Source organism: Zosterops lateralis (genome assembly GCF_965231275.1).
Source record: "Zosterops lateralis genome assembly, chromosome: 26".
Taxonomy (NCBI): Eukaryota; Metazoa; Chordata; class Aves; order Passeriformes; family Zosteropidae; genus Zosterops; species Zosterops lateralis.
The window spans coordinates 2,562,693-2,581,198 of NC_139786.1; the positions used below are offsets into that span (position 1 = coordinate 2,562,693).

Here is an 18,506-nt window from a genome sequence, read left to right on the forward strand (position 1 = left end):
ACTGCCCTGAGGGCTCTGCACCAGATGGGGAGGCCACAAAGGCTGGAGGCAACCCCTGGCAGCCGAGGAAGTGCCGCAGGAAACTCTTTTCAGGGTGACTGGCAGCTTGAGGATCTGCACCTGCAGAAACACCAGGGACACATCTGGGAGGGTGGCACAGCCTGGGGGAGCCCCCAGTGTTGAAGGGGAACGTGGGGGGCAATGTGGGGACCTGCTGCCCCTGCCAGTCTGGCTCAGAGGAGCTGCAAGAGGAGCAAATTCTGAGCTGGATTTCAGTTTTAAACTTGAGGTGGGTGGTGAAAGTCTGGAGGGTCCTGCTCTCATTGTCATGGTGGTCCTGGAAAGAGGCCACTGGATCTATGTCCTCACTGGAGGAGGAGTGGGGTAAGGGGTAGATGGGGACAGGGATGGGGACAGGGACAGGGATGGGGATAGGGACAGGGATGGGGACAGGGACAGGGATGGGGACAGAGATGGGGAGAGGGATGGAGGCAGGGATGGGGACAGGGATGGGGACAGGGACGGGGACAGGAATGGGGACAGGGACGGGGACAGGGATGAGGACAGGAACAGGGACAGGGATGAGGACAGGGACGGGGACAGGGAGGGGGACAGGGACAGGGACAGCAGCCCCGCTCCTGCAGCATCCATCCAGCCCCAGGCAGAGCGAGGGGAGGGGACAGGGACACAGGGTCTCTCCCTGCTCTCCCCATCTGTATGAGCTCCTCATCCCCCACTCTGTCCCACACCAGCGGCAGCAGCCGGGAGAGGCTGGCGTTCCCTGGGACACACACCAGGGAGCCCTGCCTGCCCAGGGCCAGCCCTGGCCGGGGCTTTGTGCTCTTGGCAGGGGCAGGATGTGAGCAACGCCCAGCCCGGCCCGGCCCGTGCCGGCACCGGCAGAGGGCAGCGACACCGTGCCCGGCAGGGACCCCCCAACCAGGGGCAGCGCAGCCTTGGGGGTCCCTGAAATTCCCCCAGCTCTGACTCTTTGAGTCCTGCAGTGAGGGTCCCCCTGGGAGGAGGGGGAGTGATGTTTGGGGCTGGGCTAATCCCTGGTGTGATAGATGGGGGGATTTTGTGGTGTCCCCATTTTTGTGGTGTCCCCACCCTGGCAGAAGGATGGGAGGGGCCAGACAGGTGGGAAGGGGGTGGCTGTGCTGAGGTGGGGGACACATAAATCCCGCCCCCCCCTCCCTCCCCGCCCCACCTCAGCCCTATATTTACTGGTGAAGCCGCAGCTTTATTTTGGCAGCTCTGGGCTGGTAAATATTGGCTTAAACCGAAAAGCAGACGCCTGACTCACGGCGTCTTGACAAACACAGGAAGGGGCCCCTGGCGCTCGAGGGGTGCTGCCAGCCCTGGGGACAGGGGGGACCCTCGGCAGGGTGGGGACAACCTCAGCTCCAAACCAGGCTGCGAGCAGGGCATCCCTGTGCAGGCACAGAGGCTTTGCTGCAGAGAGGGAGACCTGGGGGACGGGGGAAGGAGGGGTACAAGCTTTGGGGTGCCCCTTCCTCCTCCCCTGCCCTGTGCAGGGGTCTGGTTAAAAAAGCAGCGAGGAATATGAGACTGAAAGGACGCTGGGGAGGAGATCAGACCAAGAGTTGATCTCCTGCTTTACCCCATCTGCAGGATTGTCCCCCCCAGTGTCCAAATCCGTCCCCTGCGGGTGAGCCCAGGGGTGCCCCAGTTAGAGGGAGGTGACACATCCCCCGCCCCAGTGCCCCGCTCATCCCCTGCCCCAGTGCCCCCCTCACCCCCCGCCCCAGTGCCCCCTCACCCCCCGCCCCAGTGCCCGCTCACCCCCCGCCCCAGTGCCCCCCTCACCCCCCGCCCCAGTGCCCCCCTCACCCCCCGCCCCAGCGCCCCGCTCACCCCCCGCCCCAGTGCCCCGCTCACCCCGCCCCAGTGCCCGCTCACCCCGCCCCAGCGCCCCGCTCATCCCCCGCCCCAGCGCCCCGGCCGCTGTTCCCCGAGGGTACAGGATGTTCTCTCTCAGCCGAGCTCCCGCTCCCCAACCTCTCCCCGCCTCTCCCCCCTTTCCGCCAGCCCTCGGCCTTCACCTCTCCTCCTCTGCACTGCTTTAACCCTTTTTTTTTTTGCCCCCAGACACCGCCTTTTCCTCTTCTTCCTTTTTCTCTATTTAATTTCCGTGCTGATGCACTGAAACTCCCCTCTCTGCCCGTTCCAGGGTCCCCCTGCACCCCCAGCTCGCTGCAGCTCCAGTGGGGTGCCCACCCAAAGCCCAGCCTTGCAGACAACCCCAGCAAAGTCACCCCACTCCCAGCCTTGTAAAACACTACAAGGAAAAAGTGTGTGTGTGTGTCTGGGGGAGGGCGTTGGGTGTTTGCTCCTGCAGCTTCACCCTGGGGGCAGAGAAGCTGCTAGGAGGGGGGAATGTTTTTTTTTTTCTGGGGGGGGATTGAGCTGCCTCAGGCCCACAGGGTGGGAGGGACAGGCAGCAGCTCTGCAGCTCCAGCTTAGGGCAGTGATTCTGGGGGGAGAACACTCCAGGCACAGCCCAATTCCTTGTTCCCACACAGAACACACCCCAATTTGCTGCAATTTGGGGTTGATGATGGGCCTGATCCTGCAGCAGGGTCAGAGGAGCTCCTGGGGTTTGGGTTGGGGGGCACAGGGGATGCTTTGGGGCAACCCTGGGCTTCTTGTGCCTGAGGTGTTCCCCAGAGACATCTGGGAGTGCCCAGAGGTGTTTGGGGGTACCCAGAGGTGGCTGGGGGTGCTCAGAGGTGGCTGGGAGTGCCCAGAGGTGGTTGGGGGTGCACAGAGGTGTTTGGGGTGCACAGAGGTGTTTGTGGGTGCCCAGAGGTGTTTGGGGGTGCACAGAAGTGTTTGGGGGTGCACAGAGGTTTTTGAGGGTGCACAGAGGTGGTTTGGGGTGCCCAGAGGTGGTTTGGGGTGCCCAGAGGTGTTTGAGGGTGTCCAGAGGTGGTTGGAGGTGCACAGAGGTGGTTTGGGGTGCCCAGAGGTGTTTGAGGGTGTCCAGAGGTGGTTGGAGGTGCACAGAGGTGGTTTGGGGTGCCCAGAGGCACCTGGGGCTCCCTGCCTGCTGTTGCCTCTGGGGTTTGTTCCCCCTCAAAAGCTTTTTCCACCCCTGGTGATGGTCAGGACGTGGCAAAGCCGTGGCTGGAGCAGCCCGGGGGGCAGCAGCCCCTCTCAGGGTGTCCCTTGGTCCCAGCAGGATCCAGAGGGATGAAGCACATCCTTGCAGGGTGTGGGACACCCCAACCAGCACCAGGAATCTCAAATCCTTGGGATTTGCCCTCACCACCCTCTGCTGGCCTGGGACACCTCAAGCTGTGCCTGCAGCAGCAAAACCTCCATGGCAGCTCCAATCATGGGGCACAATGGGGTGCAGACCCCAACTGCAGAGCCCAGGGATGTGGGGGCCTGTGACTTTGAGTTTTCCTAAATCTGGGCCATGTTTTCACTGTCCCAGGGAGATGGCTTTGGGATGAAGCTGGCCAGAAGCCCATCCTTCAAGCTCTCTCTGGAAGAAAAGCAACCTTTCTAGCAAAAAGAAAAAAAAAAAAATAAATTCATGGAAAGCTCCGGTTTGCCTCTTCTTGCCAAAACCAATTGTTGATGATTTTTCACGGCTGCTTTGGCTTTGCCTTTGCCTGTGACAGAGGGAACAATGTCAGACACGCTCCTGTTTTCCCACTCTGATTTTTTTTTTTCCCCCTGAAGCTGGAAGAGGGGAAGGATCTGACTGAAGGACAAGGACTTATCCTGGGCAAACATCACCCCCAGGGGCTCCCAAATCTGGCGTGAGGATCTCAGTCTTTCCTCCATCCTCAGGCTTGGCTTTGGGGCTGGAAATGGGGTCTCTTGAAGATTTTTCCCCAGAGTTGCTGAGGGCTCAGGACTGCCCAGCTCAGGGCAGCAGTGGAGGTTGCAAATGGGACATGGGGATGCAGAGGTGGCCCTGGGGGGACATCCAGGAACCCCACACACCTCCACAAACCCCCCTGTGATGTTGTCCACCAGGGCACAAGTGGAAAAAAATCCTCATCCTGAATAATTTGTGCTGCTGGAAGTGCATTAGAGGGAGGTGGGGAGGGCCAGGAGGGGATTTTGGGTTGCACCAGCCCCGGGGGAGTTCGAGGCTGGGTGCTTCACCACAGCCAGTTTGGGGGAAGTGCTCCCTGCAGCTGAGTTCCCCCTCAGTGGGTATTGGGGAGCAGAGCGAGGGTGAGGAGGGGGAGGATTCTCTGGGATACCCCTGTGACATCAATGGGGATTCTCTCTGGGGGATGCTGTGAAAGGGGTTTGGGGGTGATGCTGGGGACATGCAGGGGTTGAGGGTAGGGGGGCGAGGGAAGGATATTGAGAGGGATATGGGGGGACATGGGGGGACGAGGGAATATGGAGGGACAAGGGAGGGATATTGGCAGGGATATCAGGGGACATGGAGGGATGGGGGGGATATTGGCAGGGATGTCAGGGGGGATACGGGGTGATGAGGGAGGGATGTGGGGGGATATGGGGGGACATGGGGGGGACAAGAGAAGGATATTGGCAGGGATATGGGGGGACACGGGAGGACGAGGGGAGGATATTGGCAGGGATGTCAGGGGGGACACAGGGAGATAAGGGAGGGGTATTGGCAGGGATATGGGGGGACATGGGGGGACAAGGGGGGGATATTGGCAGGGGTGTGGGGGGACATGGGGGGATATTGGGGGGATCTTGGGGAGGATATTGAGAGGGATGACATGGAGGACCTGAGAGGTGCCAGGGAAAACACTGTGGGAATACTGGGGGGAATTTTGGGGGTTTGCTGCGGGGGATATTGGGCAGCGCTGGAGGGGATAACTGTGTGTTGCCGGGGGCCACAGCAGACCCCAGCAGGCAGGAGCCCCAGCCGCTCTCGGGCCCCGGGCGGCGCTGGCCGGGTGCCCCCCCGGCGGGCCGGCGCTGAGTCAGGCTGTTCCCGGCGCTCCCGCGGCCGGTACATCGCGTCCCCACGCCGGGCGCCTGGCACCGCGCCCGCCCGGTGCTGCTCCCGCCGGGGGCACGGCCCGCCCCGGCCCCGGCCCCGGCCCCGCCGGCTCCTCCGGCCTCCCGGGCGGCGGGGAAAGCTGAGAGCGGCTCCGAGTCCTCGGGAATTGCCGGTGGAGGTTCGGGGAGCGCAGCAATAGCGCTGGTCTGAGTCACTCCCAACTCAGGGCGCCCCGCAAGCATCGGGGAACCCCAGGGGGGATCTCCAGGAGTTTTTTGGGGTCTGGCAGGAGCATGTCCATGGCACAGCTGGGTGTCCTCGGGGGGGATCCATCCCCCTGTCACCGCTGTGCCCAAGGCAGAGGTGGCAGCTCATACCCCCATCCTGACACTGCCGGGTGAGGGGGGCGGGCAGGGAGCCCCAACCACCCCCAGGCACCCCCAGTCACCCCCAGCCACTCCCAACCACCTCAGTCACCCCCATTCATCCCTCAACCACCCCCAGCCACCCCCAGCCACCCCCAGCCATCCCCAACCACCTCCAACCATCCCCAGTCATCCCCAAACCACCCCCAACCACCCCCAATCACCCTCAACCACCCCCAGCCACCCCCAGCCACCCCCAGTCACGCCCAGCCATCCTCAGTCACCCCCAACCACCCTCAGCCACCCCCAGTCACCCCCAGTCACCCCCAGCCACCCCCAACCACCCCCAGCCACCCCCAACCACCCCCAACCACCCCCAGTCACCCCCAGTCACCCCCAACCACCCCCAACCACCCCCAGTCACCCTCAACCACCCCCAGCCACTCCCAGTCACCTCCAGCCACCCCCAAACACCCCCAGGCACCCCTGTCACCCCCAGTCACCCCCAGGCACCCCCAACCACCCCCAGGCACCCCCAGCCATCCGCCCTCCTCGGCAGAGGCTGGTACAGTTCGTTACGTCCAGACCGGAATGTACTTTGTGTTAGAAGTGGCCACAAGCCAGGACGGCAAAGCCGGACTTTATTTATCCTCCCTGCTCCGGCCCCGCTGCTGCATCCTGCCCTTACTGGTGTGGGGCTGGATCTCCGGCAGGCCTGGGGGAGCCCCAGGGCTCTGTCCACCTCTCTGCTGCTCATTGCCAGCTATTTTTCCCCATTTCCTCAGAAGGGAAATAATCTGGGAAAAAAATATTTGTGTCCTTTCATCTGGTAAAAGCTGTGTCTGGGAGGAAGAGGCATGAGGAAGATGGGAACTCAGGGATGGATCCAGGCCCAGTGAAGCCTCTGGAGGGAGGTGCCCCTCTCTGCTGGGCTTGGAGGGGGTTTTGCAACAAGGGCCAGAATTTGGGTCACAATCTGGTAATTTATGGATTGGAAATGCAGTTGGAAAAATCCAGCTCTGGGACAGGGCAGGACAGGGCAGGACCAGGCTGTGACAGAGCAGGGACTTCTCTGGGGGTCCCCACATCTGCAGGGGATGTGTTGGTCCCTCTGCTATAAAAAAGTCATAATGGGAGCCCTGAGTCCAGGCAGGGAGGGGGAGGCTGGCACAGCCTGGGGAGGGATTGCCCTGGGCTGGGTCTGGCCGGTCATTCCATGACTACACCCAGCATCCCTCCCACGGGAAAGGAAAAGATTTGAGGAGGATTTTCATTCAGAAAGCAGCTTCCCCCCCAAGCTGCTCTGCATCCCTGGGGTCGAGTCTCCTCATGCCAAGCGGGTGGTCCTGCCCTCCTGCTCCATCCCCCCGTGTCCCCACGGCCTGTCCATCCCTGGTTGAGCTGCACCTCCAGCCGGCGCTGGGGACACGGTGTTCTCCTGTGCTCCTGTTGTGCAAGCCCTGGCCGCACCTCCCGTAAACACACAGAGCTTCCCACGGCCACGGCCCCGGCTCTGCCACGCTGCACCCGCTGTGCCAGCAGCAAACGGGGCCCCCAGAGGGGTGAAAACACCACGGGCTGCAAAAAAAACCACCCTGATTTGATCCTCAAAATGGGCAATAGTGATCTGGGTTCTGGGGGAAAGGATGGTTGAAGGGTCTCTTCCAACCTACACATTCTATGGGTTTGATTCTCCCTGGGAAGAGGAGGATGCCTGCCCAGGGATCATCGCGTGCTGTCACACACGAGAGGAAACCAAGAGAGAAAAGAGAAAAAGCCACTTCCTCCGCTCTCAGGAGATTCACTGATGTGGCTCTTCGCTGTGCAGCCAAGGTGGAGGGACTCCTCTCCTCCCCACGCTCTCCAGGCAGATTAACGCTGGTTATTTTTAGCAGAAGACAAGGATGAATAAAAATATCCCCTGCTTTATTTTAATTTATTTTTTTTCTCTCTCTTTCAGGAACGCTGCTCTCACCTCACAGGAGGTGTTTGGGAGGCAGCAGGGCAGGTCCCTTGGCTTTTCTCCCTGCTCCCAGACTTTCCCTGTCCCTTCAGGGCTGGGGCAGGACATGTGTGGCCAGCTGGAGGGCGAGGGGGAACAAGCAGTGCCCCTGGCAGGCGTCACAAAGCCAAGCAGGATTATTTATGGAACAGATTTCCTCCAGGTTGTGTTACAGGGATGGGGGTGAACGGGGCAGACCCCAGCACCGGGTGAGTGGAGGGTTCAGGACATCTCCCCACCCAAAAAAAGCAGAATGAGCTGAGGGGTTTGGCACTGGCACAGCAGTGGAAGATGTCTTTTATCTTCTTTTATCTTCTAAAAAAGCAGCTCTGATGCTTTCTTCCCATACATTTTTGAGGATATTTTTCCTCTACAAACAAACAAATTTATCATTTTTGTAGTACAAGGACAAACCAGGCTGAAGCCCCTCACTGCTGCCATTGGTCCCATGGGATTTTTCAGGGCTTTGGAGTTATCTCAGGGGCCTGGTGGAATTATGCTCTGGGGTTTCCTGGCATTGCAAACCCACAATATTTTAATTTTGTTTAATCAATGAATATTTAAAGCTGTCAGAAATTTAAAGCCGGGAGGGAAATGCTTGAAGCCAAAGATGTAAGATTCACCTGGGTTATTTTAGAGGGGGAAAAATTAAATGCCATGAAAACAATTTTATTTTTTAATTTTATTTTCTAAGGTGGGCTTTAATTTTCACTCTGAATTTCTGATGAGTGACATCAGTGTCTAAATGACAGCCAGAGAAATTGAACTCAGCATAAAGAGCAGACCTGTGAGAAAACACCCACCAAGGCAGTGCTGCCTCCAGCTTGGCCCTGGGAGTTTTATTGATCAACATGTGGGAATGAGGGTGCACCTTGGGGCCTGCAGTCACTCATTACAAACCTGGTAAAAAGTGATTATTTTGTAAAAACACTCAGAGGTGGATCAATTTAAATCTGCCACCCAAATTTTTTTCCCCCTCTTGGCTCAAGCACTGCAGCAATGAGGGGTTTAATCACAAAAACACTGATTTCTAATCTCGGGAGCAGCACTGCGTGGAGCTGACCCCCCTGGGAACTGCATGGGGTCAAACACCCCGGGGCACTTCCCGGGGCCGGGCTGTCCCCTGTCCCCTGTCCCCAGTCCCCTGTTCCTGTCCCTATCCCCTGTCCCCGGTCCCCTGTTCCTGTCCCTATCCCCTATCCCCTATCCCCAGTCCCCTGTCCCTGTCCCCTGTCCCTGTCCCCTGTCCCTGTCCCCTGTCCCCTGTCCCCTGTCCCCTGTCCCCTGTCCGTGTCCCTGTCCCCTGTCCCTGTCCACTGTCCCTGTCCCCAGTCCCCTATCCCTGTCCCCTGTCCCCTGTCTCTGTCCTTGTCCCCAGTCCCCTGTCCCCTATCCCCTCTGCCCAGTCCCCTATCCCTGTCCGCTCTCCCCTATCCCCTGTCCCCCTGTCCCCTATCCCCTGTCCCCCTATCCCCTGTCCCTGTCCCCTATCCCCAGTCCCCTGTCCCTGTCCCTGTCCCCTATCCCCTATCCCTGTCCCCTGTCCCCTGTCCCCTATCCCTGTCCCTGTCCCTGTCCCTGTCCCCGCTCCCGCCCGGCTCCGCCGCTGCCACCGGGGCGACCGCGCGCTCGGGGGCGGGCACAGCACTTTAATTTGCATATCGCCCCCTGTACAACCAATGAAAAGCTAGAATTTAAGACAGGCAGGCAGAACAACCAATGAGACGCGAGCAGGGCGGGGCCGGGGCTCGGGGCGGGGCGGCCCGGCCGGGCGGGCGCGCGGGGCCACTCGGAGCCGGGCGGCGGCGGCGACAGCGGCGACAACCACAGCGACAGGTGGGACCCGCGGGCTCGGGGCGCCCTGTGCCGGGCTGTGCGGGGCTGCCGGACCCTGTGCGGGGCTGTGCGGTCCTGCGGGACCCTGTGCGGGGCTGTGCGGTCCTGAGGGACCCTGTGCGGGGCTGTGGAGTCCTGTGGGACCCTGTGCGGGGCTGTGGGGTGCTGCAGGCCCCTGTGTGGGCTGTGGGGTGCTGTGGGTGAGGGCAGTGTGTGGCCGTGGGGCAGAGCGGCGTTGGGGACACCCGCGATCGGGGCTGAGGGACCCCCCTGGGGGGACGTGTGGGGACATCGGGGTCCCGTGTGGAGCTGGGGCCTTGGGGAAGGGGACGGTGACCCCCGCCGGTGCTGTGGGGTGAGGAGAAGAGCGGGGCTCCGGCCCCACGGAGCCTCCACAGCGATGCCCGGGCGGTGCCGGGGACACGGGGATGCTCCGGTACACCCGGGATGGTCCGGTGAGCCCGGGATGGTCCAGTACACCCCGGGATACTCCAGTAAACCCGGAATACTCCAGTAAAGCCTGGGATGCTCCGGTACACCCGGGATGGTCCGGTACACCCGGGATACTCCAGTAAACCCGGGATACTCCGGTAAAGCCTGGGATGCTCCGTAAACCCAGGATGTTCCAGTACACCCCGGGATGGTCCAGTAAACCTGGGATGCTCCGGCACACCCGGGATGCTCCGGTACACCCCGGGATGCTCCGGTAATCCCGGGATACTCCGGCACAGCCCGAGATACTCCGGTGCAGCCCGGGATGGTCCGGCAGAGCTCGGGATGCTCCAGTAAATCCCGAGATACTCCGGTAAGCCCGGGATACTCCGGTACAGCCCGGGATGCTCCGGTAAACCTGGAATGCTCCAGTAAACCCGGGATGCTCCAGTAAACGCCGGGATACTCCGGTAAACCCGGGATGCTGCTCGCCCGAGGGGATTTTTCTTTTCCCCGCTTCACCTCCCCATCCGAGCCTCCCGGGCTCAGCCAAAGCGTTTCTTTTGAAACCACCGAGCAGAGAGCCCCCGCAGGGTGTGTGCATCACCGTACAGCGCCTTCGGCCGCAGGTAGAAGTGGTTGCACAAGGTAAATGCGATTTTTTTTTAAAGTTTCTGCGATTTTCCCTCTCCCCTCCGGGCATAAAAACTCTTCCAGAGCTTTTGTTTTTAAAATGCACGTTCGAGTGAGGTTGTTCTTCCCAGGAAATTGTATTTTTACACAATGGGCTGTAGGAACTCGTGGGAGATGTGTCTGTCCCCAGGCTGCAGATTCCAGCTGAGGCTCCAATGCTGCACCTCATTTCTGTCCCTATCGGTACAAATAATAAAAAGACCCTTAAAAATAAAATATAATGAAAAAAACCAGCCAGGAGCTGATACTTCACGGTTTTAAAGGCAGAGTTGAAATAGTGTCTCACCCTAGGGAGCTGTTGAGCCTGAGGTGGATATGAGGACATCACTGGGGTGTCAAAGCCAACCTGGGAACTGGCATTGAAAGTTTAAAAAAAGTTGAAAGCTCAGATTGCTCCTTCTTTTAAAATGTGAGAAAGCTGCTTCTCTCCTGCCTCCTCCCCTGGACTGTTGAAGGGCTGGGGAGAAGAAAATCATTAAATACGTAGCTGGCTTTTATGGGGTGTCTTTCCAAAGGTGCTGTGGGTGTGATTTGGGTTGTATTTCCAGCCTGGCACTCTGGAAATGGGACAGCATTTCTGGGGAGGGGACAGAAACATCCCTGACAGAGAGGGAACAACGTCCACGACCTCCAGGGGGTCAACCAGGAGTGTGGGGCTGAGCAGGAATCCAAATCCTCCTCATCCCCAGCGTGGTGAGTGGTGCAGGGGGACAAGGCAAGGCTGTGATGGAGCTGGGTGCTCACAGCAGCCAGGAGTGCAGGTGGAGGAAAGAGTGGCTGAGGACTTTTCTGAGGGATTGGGTGATGGAGATGGGGTTTGTGCTGGGGAAAATAAGTGGTGGCATGGAAAAAATCCCCAGCAGATTTCTGGGGAGTCAGAGAAGAAGTTTTCTCCTCTGCTGAAATACTCAGGGAGGGGTGGCAGCACATGGGCCTGGGGGATGGAGGGGTCAGTGGGGAAGGTTGGTGTGGTACAGGCTGCTCGTGGTGCCCATCCTGCTCAGAACAGAGATATCTGCCAGGATAATTGCTCATGCAATTATCTTTTCTTGCTTGGTTGGGTTTTTTTTAAAAAAATAAATGCAAATAACCTCATCTTCCCAAGGCTGTGTTTGCCCAGCACACACTTCAGTCATGTTGAGGTCCTTTCCCAGCACTGTTAGAACACCTTCCTGCTGGGATGAGCCAAAAAATCAGGACAATTCCTGAGTAAAAAAGCAAACTGCATCCCTGAGGAACATCACTGCTGTGTAGTTACGTGTGTTTTAATTAATTACCTGCTTGCAGAAGGAGAAAGTTTGCTGGAAGGTTTGAGATGCTTGGCACCAAGACCTCCTCAGGCTGGCTGCAGCTCCCAGACTGGCTCAGAGGAAAAATATTTTGTAAACGGTTTGAAAAACAGTTTGTCCTCATTTATTTCTCATTTTATACTATTTTATATTTATTTTATAATCACTCTCGGTTACATTGGATTTATATAAAGTTGTTGCAGCCCCTTGAGGGAGCTGTGAAGCTCCTCCTGATCTTGTGCACAGAACAGGGAAATAAATGTTCCTTAGCAAGGAATTTTTTATTATTATTATTATTTTAATGCTCTGTGCTTGTGGGTGTAAAGAAGTGGCCACGAGTGCTCTAACGTACAAGTTGTTCATGTAACTTGTTTGTCACGGAGCTGACAGGCTTTTTCCATAACTAGTAATTGTGATTAGTAAGGATTTCTGATTTTGCAAGCGAGTGCGTCGGAAAATAAGGAAAAATAATAGTAAAGTAACTGTCAGAAGTGAAGAGTTGGGACGGTGAGGGACTGCAGTTAAATCATTATTCTACCTGTAGAATTAAAATTAATCTACCTGTAGTGTCCTATCTTTGTAAAGAGCAGCATTGCTCTTAGATGGAAAAACATTCTCATTTCAAGTACTTTTTGATTTACATTGAACGTAATTAATAAAAGGAGCTGCCTGGCCAAGAGCATCATTCCTGGGGTGTGATACCATCCCAAAAAGGAGCCCAGGTGGGATTCAGCCTCCCTCCCCACCCCAGGTGATGTGTGTGTGTCAGTCCTGTTCTCACCCTGTGCTGGCAGGGCCTGGGTGACCAGCATTGTCCCCAAAGCTCTGGTGTCCTCTGCTCCTCACAGTGTCCCCAGAGATGTCAGTGCCACCCCTGTCCCCTCCTCCTGCAGTTTGTCCTCTTGTGATGCTTCTCCAAGAAATCCTCATTTGGCACCGGAGCAGCCTGGTGTCTCCCCGGGAATTACCCAAAATAATTTGGGTTTGCCCAAAATAATTTGGCATTTACAGGCCCCTGGTGCAGATGGTTTTGGGTGCTGAGTTATTTCTGGGTGCCAGAGCTGCTGGCAGCAATTCTGGATGCTGAGCTGGGGATTCCCCCCCTTGGGATTCAGCTCTGGGATGTTCCAGGTGCTGCTCAGCCTTTGTGTGTGGGGAAAAAAATTAATCAAAAATAAATCATGAAACGCAGCATTCCCACTGCCAGGGGTCACCTGGCTGCAAGTTGCTCAGAGAAAACCCCAAATCTGTTGCGAGCAGTGAGATGATTTTAGAAACAACCACAAAAAATTTAAATAAATCCAAGTTTTAATTGCCACGTTTATTCCGGAGAAAAGGCTAAATTAAAACAGAATTGGCAAACAAGGAGTTTCTTGTTTATTCCTATTTTGTATTTATTTTAATCTCCCTCCCCACAATCTGTCACTTGAAATTCAATTTGCTCAGCACTGCTGTAGCTGCTGCCAGGAGGCTGCTCTTGTGGAGAGCTTGGACTTCACTTGGTGTGCTGTATGGGCAGGGAAACTTCACATTTAACAGCCAGAGGTGGAACATTTAATTCCAAATATCCAGGCTGGTTGTTTTGACCAGGAGAGAAGACATGACTGAAAGGAGCCCGCTCATTTTTGGTGGCAGAAAACCCAGTGAGAGGGTGCCAAGGAGTGGGTAGTGGGATGTCAAGTACTTTCTCACATTTTACAGATGGTTTATATAACCTGCTTGGCTATATTATTATATTTTTTTTCCCTGTCCAGTTACATAATCCCAATTTATGAAGGCTTTAGGAAGCTGCATTCCCCACTGTTATATCTCTACATTACACCCTCTGAGCTTGTTTGAATGCTTGACCTCCCTGCCAGGCATCTCTGAAGAAGCTCAGGCTGGTGTGGAACAGCTGTTCATACACTCATTATTACTGTATTTCTTTAATTATTTTGCTTTAGCCATCATCAAAAGCTGTGTCAGCCTCTCAGGAGCAGGATGGGTGCAGGTTGGTGCCTCTCCCTGCTGATGCAGAGCAAAAACTTTGGGCATTCCTGTTTTTCCCAGTGTTTTGAGGATCTGTTCTTGTGGCAGAGATTTGCTGTGATTTTTGTGGTGGAAGCAGCTGAAATCCTTGCTGGGACCAGTGATGGCTTTGGGGGCAGGTAAAAAAGGAGCTGCAGAGCATCTCTGTGTAAAATCCTCAGCCTCATCCTCCCCTGTCACCTTTTCCCTTGGGGACAGCAGCCACCCATAAATATCTGTGGATTTTGCTTTCCCCACTATAAGTTTGTCCATCAAAATAAGGGAGGGAGGAAAGAAAATGCTGCTTTTTAAAATTCCCTTTCACGTGCAAGTGGAGGGTGTTGTGTCTGGGTACCCACCCTGGAGGAGATGGACCACAGGCTTATCCCTCTGATTTTTTATTTTTATTTTATTTTGAAGTGGCCTGGGAAAACCACCAAGCGAGCATTTCCTTGCTAGAAAACCAGCAGAAGAGCCAGATTATTTTTTAATGGGTTTATATTGTAAACTAGGGGGGATAAAACCACTTCTCTCTGAAAATCTTTTGTGTGTTGCTGGCACGGGCCTGTTCACTTCACTCCGGGGGATGCAGAGAGACTGAACCCATCTTGCTTTTGCCTGAAATATTTATTCTGGCAGGGTTAGTGACCCATCCTGCTCACTTGTTCCTCTCGCTGCAGCTGAGGAACAGCCTCTTCTTCCACATATTTAAAAAAAAAATAAATAAATTAGTTATGACTTGAACCTTAAATAAAACCATTTCAGAAGCTTAAAAATAGGCAGAATGATGAAGCCAGTGTGAAGGGAACATCCACTGCTGTATTTAAGTGAGCTGCACATACAAAGTAGTTTTATTTTTCACTTCATTATCCTCTTAATTATTTTAAAACTTTTTCCTGTTGCTGCTTTCCTGGTGAGAGGCAGATACCTCCTGGTCCTTGGGAGGTGAGTGGGGACTGCATCCCCCTCTGGAGTGTCCCCATGGTGTGGGTGACACTGTTTGGTGCCAGGATCTCCATGGTGTTCACCCTGGAGCAGGGACAGGCCATGGATAAAGGAGACCAGGGATTGTGTGTTGATCCCTGGTGGATCAGGGCTCACCTTGGGGGCTTCTCAAGGTGCTGGGCAATTCAAGCAGCTCTATTTGCATTTTGGGTTGTTTTTTTTGTTTGAATAAAAGTTGCCATGCCCAGCCCACCGGGGTGTTGGCCACTTGCACAACGCGCACCCTAGGAAGTAAATTGATCCATTTACTTACTAAGGAGTTCTTAGTTGGTGAACAATAGTTCCAATTTTATGGCTTCCCTGTTTATTTTGAAGGAGGAGAAGAGAGTGGCCAGGAAAAAAAAAATAAAAATTAACTGTGATATATGAATGTGAGAAATGGCGCTCAATGTCTGGGTATGTCCTTTTCTGTTGGGGTGTTGGGGTGCAGCTGAGGATTATGTGGAGCTGCTTCTCCATCTTAGGAAGGTCATATTTTATTAAAAATCCCAATTTGAACTCATTACCATCACCTTCCTTGGTCTCTGCTCAGCAGGCTGCCCCTGAGGTGCCTTAAAACACCCTCATCCAGCAGAAATCACTGCTCTGGCCTTCCCTTTCCTGCTGCACAGGCACAGCTTGCTCAGCAAAAAGGGATTTTATTAGAAATAAGTAGTTCTTGTGATGGAAGGGGAAGCAATCCACCGTGGGACAGTGGAGAGAGGCAGCTGCTGCACTAATTGGGTTATTCTTCATTACCAGCCTGTGCTGAGGCTGGAGGATCCATGTGCAGCCCTGTGCTGTTGTCCAGCTCGAGGGGCTGGGATTTGGGGTGATGATCACCAGGATCCAGGGCCTCACATACCCCTGCTGTGCTTTCAGATTTGTTGTTTTATAAGCCTGACCTTTGCGTTTTCAAGAAACTCCCTCCAGTGTTGCAATCCGGAGCTTTCGGGGCTGTTGTGGTGCCGTGGAAGTGAAAGTGCTTTGTGCTAAGTGGGTCTTAAAAAACAAACCCCACAGCAGCCAGCTCTTATTTTTTCATCCTGTTAATTTGCACCCTAGTGAAACAATTGGACAGGATATAGCCTTGATTTTATTTTTTTTTTTAAGCTGATGGTGAGATGCTGTTTTATGGAAACAGCGAGTCAAAACAGGTTTTGGCCATAGTCATCATCACCCCTCTCTAACCATGGTGGAGCATGATCTGTGGCTCAAAACTGCTCTGTTCTCCCTTCTTATGAAATCCTGTTTTAGAATAAAGCACATATGTTGTTTTTTCATGGTTTTTTTTCTCTTTTTTTTTTCTTTCCCCTCTTACCAGGTATTTCCCTGCTGTGTCTCTGGGCCTGGACTCTCCCTGCACCTTCAGACCTTCTCCAAGGATTGCATGGTGGCAAGGTGAGACCCCTCCAAACCCTGCCCAGCCTTGCTCTCCCCTGTCCCTTTTCCCCTCCTGCGAGCCTCCGGGAGGGATCTGCAACATGAAGTTTCCATTTGGAGCTGGCAAATTCCCGGTATGCCGATTTCTAGGAAATGTGGCTGGGGATCGTGTGGTTGGTGAAACCCTAGCATGTGTGATACCTGTCTGTCCTCAGCCCAGGGTCAGACATCTGCATCCCATTCTCCCCCTCTGAGTTTTTCACCCGTTTCTCAGTGTTGGGAGACAGCAACACCTGCGTGGAGAGGGAATTGTAAAATTTAAAGGCTTGTTTTTATTTATTTCTGTGTTTCTCTGAGCAATTTGTGTTTATATCCCAGGGAAATGGAGCGGTGTGGATGTTCAGAGGAGGGAGGATGGTTTATCCTGGCTTCATTTACAGACTTACAACATTAATCTTGTGGGTAGCAGCAGCAACGGGAAATCAGGATCTGCTTGGGGTGTCAGAAACACCCAGGGGCTTTTGCACAGAGTAATTAATTAATGCCCTCCCTGTATCCAGAGTACACAAACAAGAAGATTCAGGCTCTGACACCACCAGCAAGCTTGCTGTGCCCAGTGCCCATCCCTGCCTGCTCTCTATTAAAACCTCAGGGAGTAGCAGATTTTTTATTTTTTTTCCCCCTACAACTGTTTGTTTCAAATTAATCTGGATTTTGGCCGCTGGCCAACCCTCCTCCTGTCGCTCCAAATGGGAGATAAGTGGGAGCAGTGCACTCTTTTCTCTAACCTAGTTGGAGCCGTTTTTTTGCTGGACGGAGGAGTCGTGAGCTCTTTCATAACGTGGGCCACATCTTTAATAGCCGGGTCTTGAGGGCTCCATCCCTCCCACTGCTGCTGACGCAGAGCGTCTCCCCTCCCGCCCGCCTTGGCCAGCTTCCCTGGATGACTCCTCTAATTGCTTACGTAGAAAAAATAATGAGAAGGATGCGTAGGGTGTATTTTTAGATGTCTCTTGGTGGGATTTAGCAACCGGCAAGCCGGAGCCAGCACCTCCCTGTCCGTCTCTCCTGCATCCCAGCGGTGGCTGATTGGTGGACCTGGGGAGGTTCTGTCTCAGGAGGTGGTGATTCTTGGGCAAGCTTCCCTGATTTTTGGGCTTCTCCTGGTCCTTATGGGTGATGTGTCCCAGGATCTGTGCTGGGAAGTCCTGAGCTGGTGCGTGGTGCTGATGCCATGCCCGTGCCAGGATGGACACCACCACCATCTCCTCACTCCTCTCCAGGAGGAAGGTTGTGGTGGTTTGGAGACCATCCCAGCACCCAAAGCATTGAATCATAGAATGGTTTGCATTGGAAGGAAACTTTAAAGGTTATCTAATCCAGCAGCTCCACCATGAGCAGGGGCACCTTCCACTCAACCAGGTTGCTCAGGGCTCTGTCCAAACTCACCCAAATGTTCCCAGGAATGGGGCATCCATCACCCTGTTGGGTAACCACTGCTTCACTACTCACATCATCAAACATTTCTGCCAAAGTAACCCATGGCACGTTTTCCAATGAATACCCGTGAGATAGTGGGTCTCACCACATGTTGCTTTGCTTTCTAAATGCTTTTTTTAAAACATGTTCCCATCTGAAACCCCAGCAGCACAGAGGAAAGGGAGCAGACACAGAATCCCATTAAATATCACCCCAAAGACTGTGATAATTGAGCTTTGCAACAAGTAGTTCCCTTATTTTTTCTCTTTGCTTCTTCCATTTCAGGGCTCTTTGTGTCTCGGTGGCTTCCTGTGCTGGGGGGGCCGGGCTCCAGTCCTTCCCTTTCCACCCGGGTGTGAGGAAAGCAATTCTTTCTTACAGCACGACTTATCTGTCCTTGGAGCTGAAAACATCCTTTCTTTGCTCTCTTTTTTGAATCCCCCAAATGAACGATTTCTCCTGCTGGTTAACATCAGCTTCCACAGCCGAAGACTGTGGGAAAGTTTTGCAATTAGAGTGGCTTTAATAGATCTGGTTTGTGTCTTAAAAAACCCATCGCTTTCTAATTCTCCGTCACATGTTTCCTTGATGATGTGTCGCCCAGCAGTGCAGCTACCAAAATAGCCCCATGGTCTGAAGGAAATCATCAGGAAATATGTTTTTGAAACCGTAGGCAATTTCTTTTTTTTTTTCACCAGGAACCATTGGAAAAAGTCTGCGTTCAATGGAAAACGTGGCTTTTCTGGCACCTTGGCTGCCTATGTGGTGACATTTGGGAGCACAGAGCTCCAGCAGTTTGCCCAAAAAAATCCCCCCCAGTTCCTTAGATTCTCGCTGGGAGTTTTCTCTTTATCCACCCAAATAGCTGGGATTCTTTTGGTGTTGGGTTTGCTTTAATTTTGGGGGAAAATGCTGGCTTGTGCATTGTCTTTCCATGCTGGGTGACAAATCCTTTCCTCTTCCACCACATCCCATGGTCCTGCCAGGCTGACGGGGTGTGTGCTGTGTCCCCCCAGGTCCAAGGAGACCATGACCACTGATGAGGCCACCAAGAGTGAAGGGGAGGT

At 54.5% G+C, this 18,506-nt stretch overlaps 1 long non-coding RNA gene across 1 annotated transcript; it reads left to right on the forward strand.

Moving 5' to 3' along the window:
* The first annotated feature begins 9,112 nt into the window (after positions 1-9,112).
* On the forward strand, positions 9,113-18,506 carry LOC310919132. Its single transcript, XR_014591783.1, has 3 exons — positions 9,113-9,172; positions 15,902-15,978; positions 18,456-18,506. It is a non-coding gene; the product is annotated as an uncharacterized lncRNA (long non-coding RNA).